This window comes from Loxodonta africana, chromosome 1 (assembly GCF_030014295.1).
Source record: "Loxodonta africana isolate mLoxAfr1 chromosome 1, mLoxAfr1.hap2, whole genome shotgun sequence".
NCBI lineage: Eukaryota > Metazoa > Chordata > Mammalia > Proboscidea > Elephantidae > Loxodonta > Loxodonta africana.
Window position 1 is genome coordinate 188,223,544 of NC_087342.1, and position 20,043 is coordinate 188,243,586.

General features: G+C 39.0%; 1 protein-coding gene across 8 annotated transcripts in view; it reads left to right on the forward strand.

Annotated features, from left to right (window-relative positions):
• The window catches only part of FABP7 (fatty acid binding protein 7), a 183,500-nt gene that overhangs the window by 62,849 nt on the left and 100,608 nt on the right, over positions 1-20,043 (forward strand). For 5 of the 8 annotated variants that reach the window (XM_064290389.1, XM_064290393.1, XM_064290382.1 and 2 more), the window contains one exon: positions 11,043-11,113. The exons of the other annotated variants lie outside the window; for them this stretch is intronic. The gene's annotated coding sequence lies outside the window, so the exon portion shown is untranslated. The remainder of the gene's footprint in view (positions 1-11,042; positions 11,114-20,043) is intronic. 8 annotated transcript variants of the gene reach the window in all.

Genomic DNA, 20,043 nt, shown 5'->3' on the forward strand with positions numbered 1-20,043 from the left:
AACCAAACCCACGGTCATGGAGTCGATTCTGACTCGTAGTGACCCCATAGGGTTTCCAAGGCTGTCAATCTCTATGGAAGCAGACTGCCACACCTTTCTTCTGTGGAGTAGCTGGTGCTTTTGAACGGCCGGCCTTTTAGTTAGCAGTCGATTGCTTTAACCATTATGACACCAGATAGTATGTTAAATGCCTAGAATTCCAGAACCAAATAAGCCACACCTCAGGGCATGCACAGAACAGATGGGAGTAAAGCAGTGGTAATTTTCCATGTTAAATGCTGAGTTCCAGGTAACATAACCTCCATCTGCCCACACACACCACACACACCCTTCCTTTATTTAAAAAAAAAAAAAAAAGTTGTTGTAAGTCGATTCCAACTCATAGTGACCCTATAGGGCAGAGCTAAACTGTTACATGGGGTTTCCAAGGCAGTAATATTTACAGAAGCAGGCTGCCGTATCTTTCTCCCACAGAGTGGCTGGTGGGTTCGAACCACCAACCTTTCATTTAGCAGTCAATTGCTTAACCACTGTGCCTCCAGTGCACCTCCTTCTCATACCATTTCAGAATAAGAAAAAAAAGCTACCCCCAGCCCAGGCTAATTTGATGGTGTATGGGAACCTTTGTTCAGGTATTTTGCAACCATTTAGAAAAAAAGCGTTATTAAGACCTTCCCACCCTCATCTACTTGGAGGAATAAAAAGTAAAGTCTGGCCATTACATTAAAAAAAAAGAATGGGAGTGGAATCCCAAAATTTGAACCATTATTAAGAACTTAAAAGTGGACTGATTATGAAACTCAAGCATAACGGTAGAAACAGCAACAACAAAAACTATCCCCAGAACAATTAGAAAGACCGTGAATAATGCAATCACGATGTGAAAAAGAAAAGGAGATTACTAACAGACTTCTCTTCAAAGGAAAGAGGGAAATATCACTTTCTCAGATAAAGTGATTTAGTATAATTGACTTCAATGTAAATGCAGCAGTACAGAATCCTGGAATCTTCCCTGCTGTCCCTTGGGCAACTATAATGTACTTCCTGCAGGCTAAAAGCTTGAGATAATATCTTCAAGAAAAGCTTGAATGATAAGCTTTCATCAATCTGAAGTGGACAGTGGAATGAAAAACAAAAGTCTTTGGTCTGACTCCTCCCTAAAAAATGCCCTCACGATTGGATGACCCAGAGCAGGTGGAGAAGGACTGCTAAGGATCATATTATAATGTTGCTTGGAATGTTCTGGAATGCTGGTGACATTCCGGTAATTGGAAATGGAATGCATCTGGCTAGTGATACAGACTCCCAAACTCTTGCTTCTTTTATGTAACAGTTGACTTCCCTTCTGCAAACCTTATTTTAACTTTATTAACTTCAAGACTTTAATGTTGAATTTAGATCCACTGAATCATTGAATGTAGCTTAATAAAAGTTGGGGAGGAGGCTTTTGTTTCAGTTTGTCATTTCTACTTATAAACATTGGCCTCCCAGAGAGGTTGAGGACAATAACAAAACCACTTCTGCTTCCATTTCCCTTTATTCCTCTCACCTCATTTCCTCCTCTATCGTGAGAATAAAAAAAAGGGGGAGGGAGGGCAAGGGGCTGGGGAGAATGATATAATTACCTGCTGTTTGTTCTTTTCCCTCTTGGATATGGAAATTTAAATTGAAACTAAAGCATGATTGAGACCTGGCTTATTCAGAGCCCTGATTAATGCTTTTCTTTTTTCAAGAAATGATTGCTTTAATTTTTCATGAGAACTTTAAATGGATTTAAAATGTTCAAACCACATCAAATTCCTTTTTAATTTGTTTGTCAGCTTGAATCAAGGTTAATTCTATTATTTCATGTTTTTATGGAAGAGATCCGTATTTGTCCCCATTCCAAAGAAAGGTGATTCAACAGAATGGGGATATTATCGAACAGTATCATTAATATCACATGCAAGTAAAATTTTGCTGAAGATAATTAAAAAACGGTTGCAGCAGTCCATCAACTGGCAACTGCCAGAAATTCAAGCCGGATTCAAAAGAGGATGTGGAGTGAGGGATATCATTGCAATGTCAGATGGATAATGGCTGAAAGCAGAGAATACCAGAAAAATATTCACCTGCATTTGATTGACTATGCAAAGGCATTTGACTGTGTGAATCATAACAAATTATGGATAACATTGCACAGAATGAGAATTCCAAACTCTCATTGTGAGAATTGCGCTCATGTAGAGCCTGTATACATTCCAAGGAACAGTCGTTGGAAGAGAACAAGGGCATGGTGTGTGTTTTAGAATCAGGAAAGATGTACATCTGTGTTGGATCCTTTTACTGTACTTACTCAATCTGTATTAAAAAAAAAAACCCAAACAAAACCCGTTGCCGTTGAGTCCATTCTGACTCATAGCGACTCTATAGAATGGAGTAGAACTGCCCCATAGAGTTTCCAAGAGCGCCTGGTGGATTCAAACTGCTGACCTTTTGGTTAGCAGCTGTAGCACTTAAACTACACCAGAAGGGTTTCCACTCAATCTGTATGCTTAGCAAATAAACTAAAAAGCCAGACTATACGAAGAAGAACAACCTGCAATATGCAGATGACACAACCTTGCTTGCTAAGTGACGAGAACTTGAAGGACTTGATAAAGATCAAAGACTACAGCCTTCAGTATGACTTGCACCTCAACATGAAGAAAACAAAAACCGTCACAACTGGACCAATAAGCAACATCATTATAAACGGAGAAAATATTGAAGTTGTCAAGGATTTCATTTTACTTGGATCTACAATCAATGCCCATGGAAGCAGCAGTCGAGAAATCAAATGACATATTGCATTGGGCAAATCTGCTGCAAAAGGCCTCTTTAAATTAGTGTTAAAAAGCAAAGATGTCACTTTGAGGATTAAAGTGCACCTGACCCTAGCTATGGTATTTTCACTTGCCCGATAGCACAATGAATAAGGAAGACTGAAGAAGAATTGATACCTTTGAATTATGGTATTGGCAAAGAATATTGAATATACCAAGGACTGCCAAAAGAACGAACAAATCTGCCTTGCAAGACATAGCCAGAATGCTCCTTAGAAGAGAGGATGACCTCCTGAAAGTTATCGAGAGGGACCAGTCCCTGGAGAAGGACGTCATGCTTGGTAAAATACAGGGTTAGAGAAAAAGAGGAAGACCTTCAATGAGATGGATTGACATAGTGGCTACAAGAACAGGCTCAAATATAGCAACAATTTTGAGAATGGCACAGGACTGGGCAGTGTTTTGTTCTGTTGTACATAGGGTCACTATGAGTCAGAACCGACTCAATGGCACTTAACAATAACATGTTTTCAGTCATTACCCATCTCCTATGTAGGGTCGCTATCAGTCGGAATCGACTCGACGGCACTGGGTATGTAAGGTAAGGAAACCCTGGTGGCGTAGTGGTTAAGTGCTACCGCTGCTATCCAAAAGGTCGGCAGTTCGAATCTGCCAGGCACTCCTTGGAAACTCTATGGGGCAGTTCTACTCTGTCCTATAGGGTCGCTATGAGTCGGAATCGACTCGACGGCAGTGGGTTTTTTGGTTATGTAAGATAATAACATTTTTTTTTCTTTCCTTGCTGATTACATATATTTTCCTCCTTCCTGAACACCCCATCATTCAGTCCCATTGGAACACTCTGATCTTAGTCTACCTGTTGCTGTTGAGTCGAATCCAACTCATAGCGACCCTATAGGACAGCATAGAACTGCCCCATAGGGTTTCCTAGGAGTGGTTGGTGGATCCAAACTGCCAACCTTTTGGTTAGCAGCTGAGTTTGTAACCAGAGCATCACCAGGGCTCCAATCTTAGCCTAAGATTCTATCAATTCTCATGTTTTCAACTACCTGTACTATATGAAAATCATTGAATTTTTCATTTTTAATTTCCTCTTCTTACCTGAGTCCTGTAGTTTCAGTTACTTACTTGTATTTCCCCTCACCTCTTCTGCTGTCATCCCTCTCACCTGTTATTTTGTTAGTTGTTCCACTATTTTTCTATTTCCGTATACATGGAGCCCCTGGGTGGTACAAACAGTTAACACTCTTGGCTGCTAACCAAAAGGTTGGTGGTTTGAGTTCACTCAGAGGCACCTTAGAAGAAGGGCCTGGTGATCTACTTCCAAAATATCAGCCATTGAAAACTCTATGGAGCACAGTTCTACTCTGACACACGTGGGGTCATTATGAGTTAAAATGGACTTGACACCAGCTGGTATTTATACATCAAAACTTGGAATTATTTCAGTTTACACCTCTTTCTTACTTCCTAGAGTCTATCACCACATTTCTTGGAATCCTTGTATTTTAAAAGTTTTTTTTTTTTATATCCGTCTGTATTAGTTTGGACATGAGTTTGAAAGTCATGACAATGTCCAAAAAATAACAATGGATTAAATATAATGTGGAAACCCTGGCGGCGTAGTGGTTAAGAGCTATGGCTGCTAACCAAAATGTTAACAGTTCGAATCTACCAGGTGCTCCTTGGAAACTCTATGGTGCAGTTCTACTCTGTCCTACAGGGTCACCATGAGTCGAAATCGACTTGATGACAATCGGTTTGGTTTTTAAATACAAAGTAAGTTTAATTCTGTCCCATGGACAGTCCACATAGGTGGTGCAGGGCTAGTGTAGTAGATTGATCTTGTGAAAACGTGGACTCCTTCCATCCTGTTGCTCTGCCATCCCTAAGGTGTTGTCCTTGTCCACTGGGTGGACATTGGACTGAGTTCCTAGTTTTCAGAAAAGGGAAAAGAGGAGAGGCCATGCTCTTCTCTGATTGATACACCATTTCTGCTCATAGCCCATGTTTGAATGACAAAATCTAGTTTTATAGTCATACCTAGCAGCACGGGAGGCTTGGTAATGCAGTCCCTAGCTATGAATCCAGCTAAAATTTCAATTTCAATAGAAGAAGGAGAGAAGAGCTATTGGAGCCAACCAGCATTATCTGGCACACCTTCCATGCTCCATTCTTACTGCCTTCACCTTTCTTGGGCCCTTATTGTCCATCATCAAGATTATTTCAAGAGCCTGTTAGCTAGATTTAATGTTTCCTCTGTCAATGCACTCCTTTCTTTTCTTTTTTTTTAAATTCATTTATTGTGCTTTAAATGAAGGTTTACAAATCAAGTCAACCTCTCATGCAAAAAGTTATACACACCTTGCTATGTACTCCTAGCTGTTCTCTCCCTATGAGATAGCACATTCCTCCTCTCCTCCCTGTATTCTCCGTGTCCATTCAACCAGCTCCTGTCCCTCTCTGTTTTCTTATCTCATCTCCAGACAGGAGCTGCCAACGTAGTCTCATGTGTCTACTTGAGCCAAGAAGCTCACTCCTCACCAGTGCCATTATCTATCTTATAGTCCAGTCCAATCCCTGTCTGAAGAGTCGGCTTCAGGAATGGCTTCAGTCTTGGGCTAACAAAGGGTCTGAGGACCATGACCTCCAGGGTCCCTTTAGTCTTAGTCAGACCATTAAGCCAGGTCTTTTTACAAGAATTTGAGATCTGCATCGCACTGTTCTCCTGCTCCATCAGGGATTCTCTGTTGTGTTTCCTGTCAGGGCAGTGGTAGCCGGGCACCATCTAGTTCCTCTGGTTTCAGGCTGATGTAGTCTCTGGTTTATGTGGCCCTTTCTGTCTCTTGGGCTCATCTTTACCATATGTCTTTGGTCTTCTTCATTCTCCTTGGGCCCAAGTGGATTGAAACCAATTGATGCATCTTAGATGGCCACTTGCTAGTGTTTAATACCCCAGATGCCTCTCACCAAAGTTCAGTCCTTTCGTTTATAGAACCCACTTTTTATTTTGTTTTGTTTTGTTTTGGCTAAATCTCTGCTTAAAAAGCCCACAGCTAAAAGTCTCTGTTTCACAACTCTTTGTTATCTGGTCCTTTTCTACCTTTTTTCCAGCCTTTCTTCAGCTTTCATTCATTCATTCAATAAATAGATGTCAAGTGCCTACTATGTGTCAGGCATGGTGTTATTTGTTTTCCTAAACTAGTTCATTTGGGCCTTGTGGATAGAAAACATCCTCACAAATGCACATGCTCTCTAATGTGACAACGATTCATGTCTTTGATGGTTGTTCAGAGGTGTACATTGAAGTGCTTAAGAGATTAAATATATTCTCCTAAGAACAGCCTTTTAAAACTAGGCTTTGCAGTTGAAGTGGATGGTTTGCTTTTCAGAGTCAAGATCATGTTCACCTGGCATACCTCAACTTTCATGTTTTTATGCATTTTAAACTATGACTTGTTTTTAAAAACAAAACAAAAGAAATGGAAAAGAATGCCTATTGAAGCAACTCTAACTACATTTAGTAGCTTAGCTTATTGAACTGGTAAAATAACTCAAAAGCAGGCCTGGACTAAATCCCTCATATATTATAGTTCTCTAGTTGTTTATTTGTTCTCAAACAACTTAACCTAATCCCCAGTCCTATAGACTCTGGTGGAAAGGTCTATATCAGCCAACATACTTTGACTGGACTTTGTCCTCGAAACTACGTTTTGTTCTTCTTTTACAATCTTAAGTGTTATAGAGGCAGAAATTTATGTAATACAACTAACCTGAAATAGCTTTTAGTTTTGCCCTTCCTCATTTCAGGAAAGTCTCTGGACCATGGCCAGGGCTAGGATGAAATGTGTGAGGTAAAGTTGTGCCAAAAAACAAACCAAACCCACTGTCATCAAGTTGGTTCTGACTCATAAAAAAAAAAAAAAAAAAGTGACCCTATATTGAGTAGAGCTGCCCTATAGGGTTTCCAAGGCTGTAAATCTTTGCGGAAGCAGACTGCCACATCTTTCTCCTGTAAATTGTGCAACAGCTGGGTCAAATCCCACCTTTATTTAAAAACTTTGATATTTTGTTCATCATGTATTTTTGCATTAATTTTCATTTTAAAAAATAGTGCGTTAAATATTATTTATCTTGAATTCTGAGGTTTTGGACACTTCCTGAAATTTTACACCTGAGGCAAGCTGAACCCTTCTCCTTTATGCAAATTATTGCACATCAGCATTGCTCCTGCTTGAGTAAATAAAACTTTCAAGTCTGGAAATACATATTTGCAGGAAAAAATAAGGATTCATTACTTTGTCAAACACTGGAAGCAAAAATTACCTTACATTCTATCAGCTCATGTTTTGTTGCTGTTAGTTGTTATTTGCCGTTGAGTCAGTTCCAACTTATGGAGACCCCATGTGTGCGTGAGAACTGTGGTGCATAGAGTTTTCAAGGCTGTGACCTTTCAGAAGCAGATTGCCAGGCCTGTCTCTTGAGGCACTTCTGAGTGGATTCGAACCAGTAATTTTTCTGCTAGTAGTCAAGTGCTTAACTGTTTGTGCCACCCAGGGAAACCCACTCATATTTTAAGTATTTGTGTTTACAGTTGGCATAAGATTGGGATATGCAGGAAAGCCACTAAAAGGGAAGATAGACAACTACCTAGCATTTATAATTTTAGCTACTTTATCACATTTTGTGTTGAAATGCCTGCTCTTATTCCATCTCCAGCCTGTTAGCCTCATCTGTGAAATGGCAGTGTGGTAGTACTCATACTGCATCCCTGGAGAACGAGGAGGGCATGAGGGAGAAAAAGTGGTTAGAGTATTTGACCTGAAGCCTGAGTACCCAGAGCAGTTCTGCTTGTATCTGTCTTATATATTGGTCATCTGCTAAAAAGTTCATTTGGAAAAAAAAAGAAAAATATATATATTTCTGGCCTAAAAATACACTGAAACCAGTGGATCAGGTGATTTTCAAGATTTCAGCTAATTCAAAATTCTGAGTGTACATGTATTTCTAATATGATAGCTTGCCATTGATCCACCCATCATTTGATCTGCTCCCCTTGGCAAGACCACTGGCTGTTTTCTTTTGCTATAAATCGACTCAACGGCACTGGGTTTACTGGATCTCTTGCAGTGAGCCATCAAGTTGATTCTAAGTAATAGCGAATATATATGACAGAGTAGAACTGCTCCATAGGGTTTCCTAGGCTGTAATCTTCATGGGAGCACATCTCCAGGTCTTCTCTCCCTCAGAGAAGCTGGTGGATTTGAATAGCTGACCTTTAGGTTAGCAGGCAAGCACTTAACCATTGTGTCACCAGGACTCCTGGTACCTCTTAGCTACTACAAATATTACCAGGTTTTCGCTGATTTAATTGAGGTCCCAGTAGAAATAGCTGAGAGGGAATTAAAGCGTGTATGGTAGAAAGGTCTTGCAAATTCTGCATCTTATGTTTAAGCTTAGGAAGAACATATTAGAACACCTATTATATATTGTATTTATTTTTAATTTCTGTTAATGTATTTCATAGCACATAAATTCTATTAGTGTATTAGTACTTATAACTTACAAAAATAAATACACATATATCAAGGATGTGTGTACAGTTTTTTTTTTTTTGGTTAAGGGTATGTCACTCTTCTTGAAACCTTTTCAAGAATTACTATACTTTTGTTAGTAAAATTTTTGATAATTGATAACTTTAAGGATAAGGAGAGACTCTTAGTCTCTTCATCTATAGAGGATTTGTGTTTAGCATATCACCTATAAATCTGAATTTGATGTATATGAGGAATCAGAAATATATATGAAGTACTATTGTCAAAGTCTATTGTATCAGTATATTTGAGAGTATCATAAGCTGCAAAAAAGGGAGGAAGGAAAAATAACTATTTCAGTCCTCTTGTATTTTTTCTTCTTTTTTTGTTTTATTAGAAAGGACAGAGATAGGTGGAAATTCATAAAATAAGAACATTTATAAGGGTGTTTAAACGTGCACTTTAAAGAAGGAAATTACAATGTTTAATTTTTCTGACTTTTGACTAGATAACTGTAGTTTCTACTAGATCTTTGCTAAGAGCTGTATGTAAATGGTGGAAAAGATTAGGATTAAAAAAATATGTTTTCAGGGATGGATTATTTGGATGATACATAAAATTTTAAAGTTTTTAAATTTTTATTACTACTTCCCATATTATGTTTCTTCATTTATTTTTCTCTTCCTCTTCTCAGTTCCTTATATTCTGCCTGGGCACAGAGGACTCAATAAGAGGGAAAGAGTCCCAGATACAGAGTGAGGGGAAGAGCAAATACCACATGGGAAGCTGGGTATAAGAATGAGGTTAAACGATGTCCTCTGTTGATTTTTAAATTCTTCCAGGGTGATAAAGTATGCTTTCAGGCAGCTCTGTGTCTGAAAAGCACCTCATGCACCTAGATATTCAACTGATATTTTTGCACTCCTCCAACCATGTGTGAAACACTGTGCTAGGGGCAAGATAAATGAGTCACAGCCCATGTCCTCAAAAAGCTTTAAAAAACTTGTGTGAAGTGGGGAAGGGAAGGCACAGGCTACTTGGAAATTTATAGTGCATGTGATAGGTGCAATGATAGAGGTATGTCAGAATGTTTGAGAGCACAGAGGAGGGGACCTACGTAGCCTGAGGGGGCCAGAGAAGGCACCTTGGAAAGGAAGACCCAAGATGACTCTGAAAGGATGAATAGACTTTATGAGTGGATGGAGACAGGGCTAGGGGCAAAGAACCTTGGCCACATGGGCACCAAGGCACAGCAATGCCATCTGCTGGGTGTGACTGGGGAGCTGCAGGGTTGGTACAGAATGGGCGTGGGTGAGATGAGGAGAGATAGACTGAGGCCAGCTCGTACAAGACATCAAGTACCACATGAAGAGGCTTGGATGTGATCTCACAGGTGATGGGAAGGCTGTGAAGGATTACTCATAGAATGGTTGTGAGTATATTTACTTTGAAGTAATTCCACCTAACCTCTGTGTTAGAAAATGGATTTGCAGAGTAAGAATGAGTACAAAGAATTCAAGGTGTACAAGGAGGTTGTTGTAATAGTCCAGGAAAAGTGGATAGCAGGCTGAACTAGGACTGTGGGAGTGTGGTAGAGGGAATTTGTTAAGTGCCTTGTTACCATGAGTAGCTAATGTAAATACTGATGGTTCATACTCCTGTTATTTTTCACCCTTCCTGTGTCAGGTGTTTGTTGTGTCCCACATTACAGGGAACCCTGGTGGCGTAGTGGTTAAGTGCTACAGCTGCTAACCAAAGGGTTGGCAGTTCGAATCTGCCAGGCACTCCTTGGAAACTCTGTGGGGCGGTTCTACTCTGTCCTATAGGGTCACTATGAGTCGGAATCGATTCGACAGCACTGGGTTTGGTTTGTTTTTTTTGGTATGTTACAGGGTTACTTCTGTGAACAGGAATTATATGTATAGGGTCGCTATGAGTTGGAATCGACTCAATGCAACAGATTTTACTTTATTATATGTATATAGTTCTCAGAGCAAGATGGTTGGATTGCTTGTACAAAATCCCATATGGATGCTAAGAATATTGGTACAATGCCTCAGGGCGCTTAGGAAAGCTGTAAAAGATTCTCCAAAGTCTTATTTCACAAAAGCAGCATTTTTCTTCAAGCTGTTCAGTTGATTTCGACTCACAGCGAACCTATAGGACAGAGTAGAACTGCCCCATAGGGTTTCTAAGGAGTGGCTGGTAGGTTTGAACTGCCTGCCTTTTGATTAGCAGCTGAGCTCTTAACCACTGCTCCTCCAGGGCTCCTCCCAAGGGTGTAGTTATGCCAGATATTTTCTTAGTTATTTCTTTGTGCCTACAAATGCTTACTCTAATGGCCAGTCATTTTTAGGTGAGGATTTTCTCAATTTGACATTGATCCTTAATAACAAAAGTATGGTAATTATCCACTGAACTTCGTAGCAGGCAATCCTAGAGGTTAGTATCTGTTGCTTGAAATGAATCCTCTTTGATTTTTAGTAGAAAATTTATTGTTATATTGGAGGTTCTGCTCTTCTCAAGAAAGTCAGGTAAGCCATGGTGTTTACTGGTTTTAGCTCAGTTTAAAAAAACAGCCAAGGTAGTTAAAATTTGATTATCTTAATAGATTGTCAGCTTTTCTGGTTCTTCATAGTTTTTTTTTTGTTGTTGTTGTTGTTTTTTTCCTTTTAATTTGCAGGAAGGAAAGCCTATCAGAATTTCTTCCCAAACCTGTCTTAGAAATAATAACAGATATTAACCAGAAGATTCGTAAGTATGCTCTTCTTTATTTGGGAAATGAGGTATTGATTTTGTAGAATATAGCTCCTTGTAAAACCCTTGACGGGATATAATTACATAATCTGAGTTGTCATACAAAATTTGAATGGGAGTGAAATACACACAGCTGCTACCCCTCAAAGAACAAAACAGATCAAAACTTCAAATAAAACCTTACCCAGTTATATCTACAACTAATGAATATTTTATATATTTTTCAGCAGTTTAACTTTCTCGATGTCATTTCATTATTTTTCCCCTCTTTGAAAAGATCTCTGTGTCTACATATTCTATAAAGTCTGTAACAGCAATGAGAAGGAAGAGGAAAAGCATAGAATGTGAACACAGAAGAGGAAAGAATTTGTGTTCTGTTGAAAGTTATATGGATTTGGTCAAGTTTGGTATTTTTCATTAATACTGTTAGTAAACAAAAGAAAAAAATCAAAGCTAGGCCTCATAATAGGTAATGTCCATTTAGTTTCATTATATTTATGAAATGCCTATTATTGTGCTACCCAACTCGGGTCAAGTCAGAGATTGGCAATCTGGGAGAACCTTCCTATTTCAATTTACTAAGAGTTCAAAACAAATACACCTTTTCACAAACAGATATTTTATTAAATGAATTTAGAGGAACCAATGAGAATTAAACTTTGTCCTTAAAATGCCTTTTTAATTTTATTCCCTGCCTGAAAGAAAATTTCAAGTCTAATGAAGTCCTATTCTAGCGCTAAAAAAAAAAAAAATTGCACTAAAGCAAATATTTATCATATGTAAGAGCACAGAGTCCAAGATTGATGGTGTACAGACAGATCAGTGAAGCAGAGCCAGGTAACTAAGGCCTGGAGCTGGTTGAGCCCCTCACTAGCTAAGACCTTGGACAGCATATTCTGGGCTCCTCAACTGTAAATATTTGTGTTTGAAGATTGTTGACTAGAAATGATGACTGACTGAGATCATTTTATGATTCCGGGAAATCCCTGAAACGTTGTTGCTTAGTAGTTAATAGTCACTTTATCTTGGCTAATTTAAGATTTTTATAATGACATTAACATTTGTGTAGTAGCTAATAAAACCAACCAACAGGAACTGAGGCATATTTTTAACTTGCTTCTTCAGATAGGATCTCAGGAAATTGTTTAATTAAAAGGTGTAATCTTAGTATACTTTCGTAGACAGGCGGCATTAATTTTCAGTTCCAATACATAAATTTATTAATCTGGTGATTTGGAGCAAGTGGCCTAAACTCTCTAATGCTTCAAATTGTCTGTAAAATAAGGATAATAGTGCTTATATCTCAGGCTTATTATGGGGATTAAATAAAACAATGGAACAGTGTAATATAAATATTAATAATGAAATAAACCTGTGCTCATGATCTGGTTTTATATTTACTACATTGTTTGCTAGACCTTGAGTGTTTGTCCACACACATAAAAATTTCACTTGTCAGCATATATAAACTACTTTATGGGTGATGCTGGTATTTATAGGAATCACTGAAATAACTGTCAAAATGCAGAATCTAATACCCACTCCCAGATTTTTTTAACAAGCATTTTAGATAATTCACATGAAAGTGGTCTACAGATTAACACCAACATTTCCTTTGAAAATGATAGCTGGTTATGAAGATCACTGAGGAGCTTTGTAAAAAATTCTATATTCATAGGGCTCACCTTTGAGATTCTGGTTCAGTAGATGCAGACACGGCTTTGGAACTTGTGTTTTCAAAAATTTTCCTCCTGAGTTTGATAGTTGTAAATCGCTGCTTTCCACCCTCCCCATATCTTCATGATTTTATTGATAAAACTTTCAGCTGCGCCTTATCGCATGTGGGTGAAGGGACATAGTCGTGGGTATGTGCTCCTGTATGAAGTTACAGGAGCCAAAAGGATGGGTTTGGGTGTCTGCATTGCATGCATTAACCAAATTGCCAGTCTTCTCGACTTCGGTTGTGGAGCTGCTTCAGGAAAATCCAGGTGCCAAGCCCATAAATTATTGGCTGTCTGAACCAGAAAGGACTGTTGGAGACCATCCAGTTCAAACTCCTTATTTCACAGAGGAGGAAAATGAGGCTTAGAAACTTGCCCAAGGCCACAGGAGAGGACCAGGACTAACACTCAGATTTCTGCTCCCAGTTTAGTTTCCATTTCCATCACAATTTGCTGACTCTGATTCTGCCATTTCAGGAACCTGCAACACCTGCAAAACAAAACCAGCTTCTCTACAGCTGGCTGTAGGCTTCCTAGCAGAGTAGGTATAGAAAGTGCTCTATGAGTCAGCTTTCCTACTTAACTCTCTAGTACTCTGAAAGTGAGTGCTTCTTTTCCAACTCCAGTTCTCTGTCCTGAATAAAAAGAAGTAGGAGGGTACTCACCAGGAGAGGTACCCATTGTCAGCAGTGACACCATTTCCCCTATCATCTTCTTGGTTCTTTACCTTAGCAATGGTCATGTCTTTTCTCAAACTTCATTCTCTGTATGGTAGAGCCATCATCATTTTAGACTGTCTTCTTATTCTTGCATCAATTTTCTCTTGGCATCACTGACGTCACTTTAGTTGTCCTTATTTGGACGTTTTTGGCTCTGGGGTGCCATTAAATTCAACAAATATTAAGTACTACTCTGTACTAAGAAATATTCTGGGTACCAAGGATGTAAAATGAATCCAGCATGGTCCTAATGTCAGTATCATGGGGAAGGAAACCAATGTACAAAATGTTGCAGGAGCATTTGAGAGTGCCACAGGAGCACAGGAGCCAGGGCTACCACTAGCCAAAGGAGCTGAAGAAGGCTTTAGAGAGGAGGTGATATTTGTCTGTTTTAGGTGTGAAAGTCATAACCCATAGTATAGATGTACAGCATTTTGAAGCCACATGAAGAGGATGTTTATAAGACTTAATGAAGAGAGCTAATGCAATTGAGATGATAAAGACAGGCGTCACCATGATGGAGGGGAAGGAACACTGCAACGGGTGGCAGGAGACCTGGATCTTCTCACTCTACCACCCAAAACTGTGTGACGTTAGGCAATACTGTCAACTCTCTAGGCCTCTCTTGATTGACATATTCAATTCATTCAAATAATGAAATACATGTTAGAAGCTGTCCTTGTCCTATGTACTTGGACCGCAGCACAAGGATCAGTATTTCCCAGACAAGGTGGCATCTGAGCCAAGGCCTAAATTTTGACCAGGTGAAGAGAAGCTTTGGAAGCAGAATTCTCCAGCCAGGAAGAATCACACACATCTAGTGGCCTAAATCTGGTGGTGGATGGGAGCATGTCTGCAAGTGGTACTTACTAACCAATCCATTTCATCCTGTACCATTTTCACCCTTCTCTGCACTCTGGCCACACTGACCTTCCTTCAGTCTTTGAAATGTGCTGTGCTCTTCTCCTCTACATGAAACGCTCTTTTCCTACTAGTATGCCAGCTAAATTTTTTGTCCTTCATATCTTAACTCATATTGTCAGTGGGTCAGGTCCTGATACACCCACATAAATTGTTGTCGAATCAATTTTCAACTCAGAGTGACGCTATAGGACAGAGTAGACCTGCCCCACAGGGTTTGCAAGGCTGTAATCTTTATAGCTAACTGCTACATCTTTCTCCTGCAGAGCGACTGGTGGGTTTGAACCGCAGACCTTTCGGTTAGCAGCCAAACATTTAACTATAGTTTCACCAGGGCTCCTTATACTTACATAGCACCTTGTAATTTTTCATCTAATATTTACTATAGTTTGTAATTATATATGAATTTGTATTATTTTTGTAATGTCTTTCTAACTCATTATATTGCATGAAAGCAAATATGTAATTATTTTGCCTGACATAGAAGTGGCACTAAACAGATATTTTCCAAGCGAATTAATAAATTTGCAAATGAATGAAAGTGATTCTGGATTAGCTAATTTATATTTGAGTATTTACTTAATAAATTACTGTTTAGAATTGAAAAATGAATATTTTGCTCCTGTATGATAAACAGTTGCAGTCATATGCAATGTGATTTTGTAATACCTCAGTGGGATAAGATTTCCCCTGATATTGCATGATAATTGTTTTTCCCTTTCTGAAGTCAATTTTCTTTTTCTTAATAAATGAATCTGATTCCAATAGCACAGGGGTAATTACTGAATTGACATTTTTTGGATTTGGATTAAACCAATTTAGCCAAAGCAATTAAAACTTTGAAATGGCAACCATAAAAGAACAATATATCACCAGTCAGTGTACCAGTGAAGGACGGAAATGTGTCATAATTTGTTTTTAAATGTCACGTCTTTATTGTACTTGCTAATTAAATGAGCCTCTCCATTCTGGCCCCACTGAAAATAATTCAGAATTTTCAAGGGTGATTATGTTTTATTTTTCTCTCTAGAATGGTTCTCTAACATGTAACTGTACATAGTCTAACAAATGAGGCTTGGTAAATACCTAGGAAAAAAATACTACTAATGTGTTAACCCACAGCCTTCAAGTGGTGGCAAGTTCTCACTGCTCAAAATCTGCTTCTAGGACTCTGGACTAAACAATTGACTGGACTTGTGGGATAGAATCTAGTGTGATAGATTTCTGCATTCTATCCTCCTGATATGCTGCTGAACCCCTCTGGAATTGTCTACTGAACATTGAGGATCATAGTTACTGTTTAGTTTTTCAATCTCTAAGAACTGACTGATGGGATTCGATTAGTTGAGCTCTAAAAAAATTTTTTTTGGTTCAAGAATCTATAATTCTAAATGCAAGAGGAGAAAATTAAAAGTAGGTGAAGGGAGGCATACATATTAGACATTAAGGCTATTGTTGTGGCAGGAGACACTGCTGGAGACAAGGGTGCTAGCCGCTAGGGTCATGTTCTATGATACCGTCCAATGTTTGCCAACATGTGGGTCTTGGTCTCCTAAATTTCTGTAGAACTATTAGAGGTGTCTCCAGAGCCATGTATGTGTATCTAAATAAATACACATGCATGCCCACATAAACTACCATTTTTCGAAGGTATATGGATTAGTAGGAGCCCTGGTGGCTCAGTGGTTAAAGTGCTCAGCTGCTAACCAAAATGTCAGTGGTTCAAACTTACCAGCTGCTCCGTGGAAGAAAGATGTAATAATCTGCTTTTGTAAAGATTTACAGCCTTGGAAACCCTAAGGGGCAGTTTTACTGTGTCCTGTAGGGTTGCTATGAGTCAGAATTGATTCCATGGCATTGGGTTTGGTTTGGTATCTAGATTATTGTTCTTAAAAAAATAAGTATTAATTATTTAAATTATTTAATTCATAGTACCTTGGTATCTGTTATGGATTTTCTCAATCAAAAAGTATCTAAAGGATGTAACCATAATGCCCTCATGGTCTTCAGCTATAACCCCCATACTATGGGATGTACAGTCTTTATTGTATTCCCCACATCTCCAATTTCTGAGAATCTTCCGACTGCATGACTCCATTCTGAGTGCTGTGTGTCACCTCTTCTGGTCTGCTCCTCTGGTCACTGCTCACGGCTTCCTGCTAGCTCATAATGCTTCTGGATGCCACTGCTGCTCTCTCTGGCTTACTTCACCTTAGGATTGTCCATAAGGTCCTCCCTGTATTGCACAAAGCATAGATGTCACTAGGACAAGTTGTGGTATTGGAGCCTTGAAAATAACATGAGAAAATGAAAGTGTGGAAAAATTAAACCTAGTCTTGGATATTCATTGTCATTACTACTAGAATCCATCAGCTGTGCCCATTCACAGGGGTCCCTGGCTGGCTGTCTCTATCCTTAATGTCCAACCTGACACCTTGTTTCATGAGCCTACCCACTTTCCACGGGCAAGGTTGCTGTGATCATATCCTGCCTCTCTGGAATCTAAGGCTAGAATCCCTCTCCCTACATATAAATAAATCAGAACATATTCTGATTGCTATATTCTTGGCAATTATGCAATTCAGTCACCAATGGATACAACTTTTCAGTAGGAACAATAAGTAGTTTTTTTTATTCTAAACATTACCAGTTCAAGGTAAAATTCTCATTTAACCAAGCCTCCTCCACCTCTACAATCTATTACCAAGCAAGAGGGCTTTGCCAGTCAAAGGGTGAATGATTTTTTTTCTTAAAGCCCTAGAAGGGTACCGTTTGACTTCTAACAAGGGTCAAGGTCAAGTTACATGGATATGTCTCTATTTTTTTTTAACAGGCTTTGGAAACCCTGGTGGCATAGTGGTTAAGACCTACAGCGCCTAACCAAAAGGTCAGCAGTTTCAATCCACCAGGCACTCCTTGGAAACCCTGTGGGGCAGTTCTACTCTGTCCTATAGGGTTGCTATGAGTCGGAATTGACTCGACTGCAATTTTCCTTTTTTTTAAGAGGCTTTACAATCAATCAGCAATCTTTCCCCAAGCACATGGAAGGCCTGGCCCTCACAGAGGTGTAGCACTCACACCAACAATCTGCCCTTGAATTCAAGGAGGCCTTTTTTTTTTAAAACCTACTTTTGTTGTTGTTGTTAATTCACCAGTTGATGGTTGAAGTTTCTTCTAGCTCCAAAATCTTTACATAGGTACAAATTACTCACGGACTGTTCATTATTTTGTTTGGTTTTTTCCCTGGACTGTCTTTAACAGCATTGATTAGTTTGACTTTGCATCCATTACATTAAATTATAAAATAGGACAAAGAAACTGGATTGGGTATGCAGTCATCAAGGTCAGATGTACATGTGAGTCTCTTGTGCAAAATGTTGCATCTCCATTTAAAAAATTAACTTTTTGAAACAGTTCTGTATTTTTTTTTAATTCAAAAAGCACACTTTGTTTATCTTCACCTAGCTGCTGAACTTCACAGATCATTAAAAATGTGTTATGAAAAGTTAATCACTTGCCCCCAGTTAGTGATAGTGATAGAATTAGGAGCTGGATCATATGTTTCCATCACAATACTTAATTTATTAATAAAGAAATGAGAGTTATCACTGAAATAAACTAAAGAGAGGGATTGTGCCAGAATGCAAGTAGTACAAGAAGTTGCAGTTTTAAAAAGACTAAAAATTCTTTCTATTTAGAGTGATAATTACTACTTTGTATATGAAAAATAGAGATTAGAATAGCCCGATTTATGTTTTCTAGATAAATCTGGAGGCAATTTCTAGAAAGGGTTAAAAGAAAGAAAAATCTTAGGTTGAAAAAATTTATATCTCGCATAAGCACAGCAGCAAAATGACCAAACTCCTTGACTTCAGTTAAACAAATGCCTATGAAAAGAATGAAATACTCAATGAACATATTCTGCCATGTCTGAGTTAGCTGGTTTTAGACTAAAAATACATCAAAGGAATGTGATGTTTTAGCCTACAAAAAGTGTCCGGACTTAGAGTTTACCAGGAAATAGGTTTTGGGTTTTAATCTTGGCAATTAACAATACTTTGAAGTACAAAGACTATCCAAGTTAACAGAAGGCAGACGCCTCTGCTAATTTCTTTCTACATTGGCCAGAGAATTTGTTGGAACAGGCCACACAGGCAAGCAGCCCGTGAGCGTTTGCATCATTTTTAGTATTTGCACATCTGTAACATGGGACTTTGGGAAAATGCTAGAAGACTCCTCTCTCTGCAACCTGTGGTGTATGATTACTGTCAGAGGGTAGCAAGCCCCAGCATGCAAGGCTTTGGGGTTTTCTGAAACCTCATTACTCTAGGGTGGGGCATGTAGCTTGGCATATAAGAGCCAATTCCTCTGAGACCGAAAGACCCAGGACAATTGCCTGGTGACGCAAGAGTAACTTGAACCAGAACGCTCTTCATTCAAATGAAACGAGAGCTATCATATAGAAATTGACTAGATTTTTCTTTAAGTGCGCACGTTTCAGTTCAAGTAAAATATACTTTCAGTACATTTTATCCATCTTGCTCTGAAAACCCCATATTTTTAGGTTATTGCAATGGACTCCTAATCTATAGGTCCTACAAGTGAAACAAGCTGGATTTTAAATGCTGAAAAGTGAATTAGAACATGCTGTAATCAATACATTCCCCCTTAGTTCCTGACTATTTTTGATGAGTGACTTGAAGTTTAGGTGGACTTGATTTAAGCAGGGGTTGTGTGTAAGGTAAGAAGAGTGAACGAGATGGCAGTTAAAATTTACCTAATTTCAAGAAAGAAAGCTACAAAAAAATCTGTGTTCTCCTACCTACAGTGCAAATAGCAGATAAGGGGATACTTCAGTCATCGAGGAAACCCTGGTGGTGTAGTGGTTAAGGGGTCAGCTGCTAACCAAATGTTGGCAGTTTGAAACCACCAGGCTCTCCTTGGAAACCGTATGGAGCAGTTCTACTCTGTCCTATAGGGCTGTTATGAGTTGGGATCGACTCGGTGGCAGTGGATTTGGTTTTTTGTTTTTTTTCAGTCATCAGGGAACATTGCATAACAGGGACTAAGGAAAGCGACTTGCTGTATAGGATTATCAACTGTTTTGAAGGTTTTGTGGGAGCACAGCATTGTGCCTGTGATTCATTGGCTGTGCTGTTACCAGCAGCAAGTACGACCACCACGGCCGTTTGCTGAGTGGATGTTATCGTATACTGTAACAGGTAATTTGATACTTATATATCTAATATGATATACAAATTATTTAACAACATTTATCACACGGATGAGGACCAATCAGAACAGACTGGTCCTAACAATTGAATCTTTCAGTCTCAGAGGAATTGTCTCTTATATGCGAAGCTACATGCCCCACCGCAGAGTACTGAGGTTTCAGAAAACCCCAAAGCCTTGCATGCTGGGGCTTGCTACCCTCTGACAATAATCATACACCACAGGTTGCAGAGAGAGGAGTCTTCTAGATTTTTCGAAAGTCCCAAGTAACAGATGTGCAAATAATAAAAATTACGCAAATTTCTGAACTCTAAGGCTGACTGTTGGCCCTCAG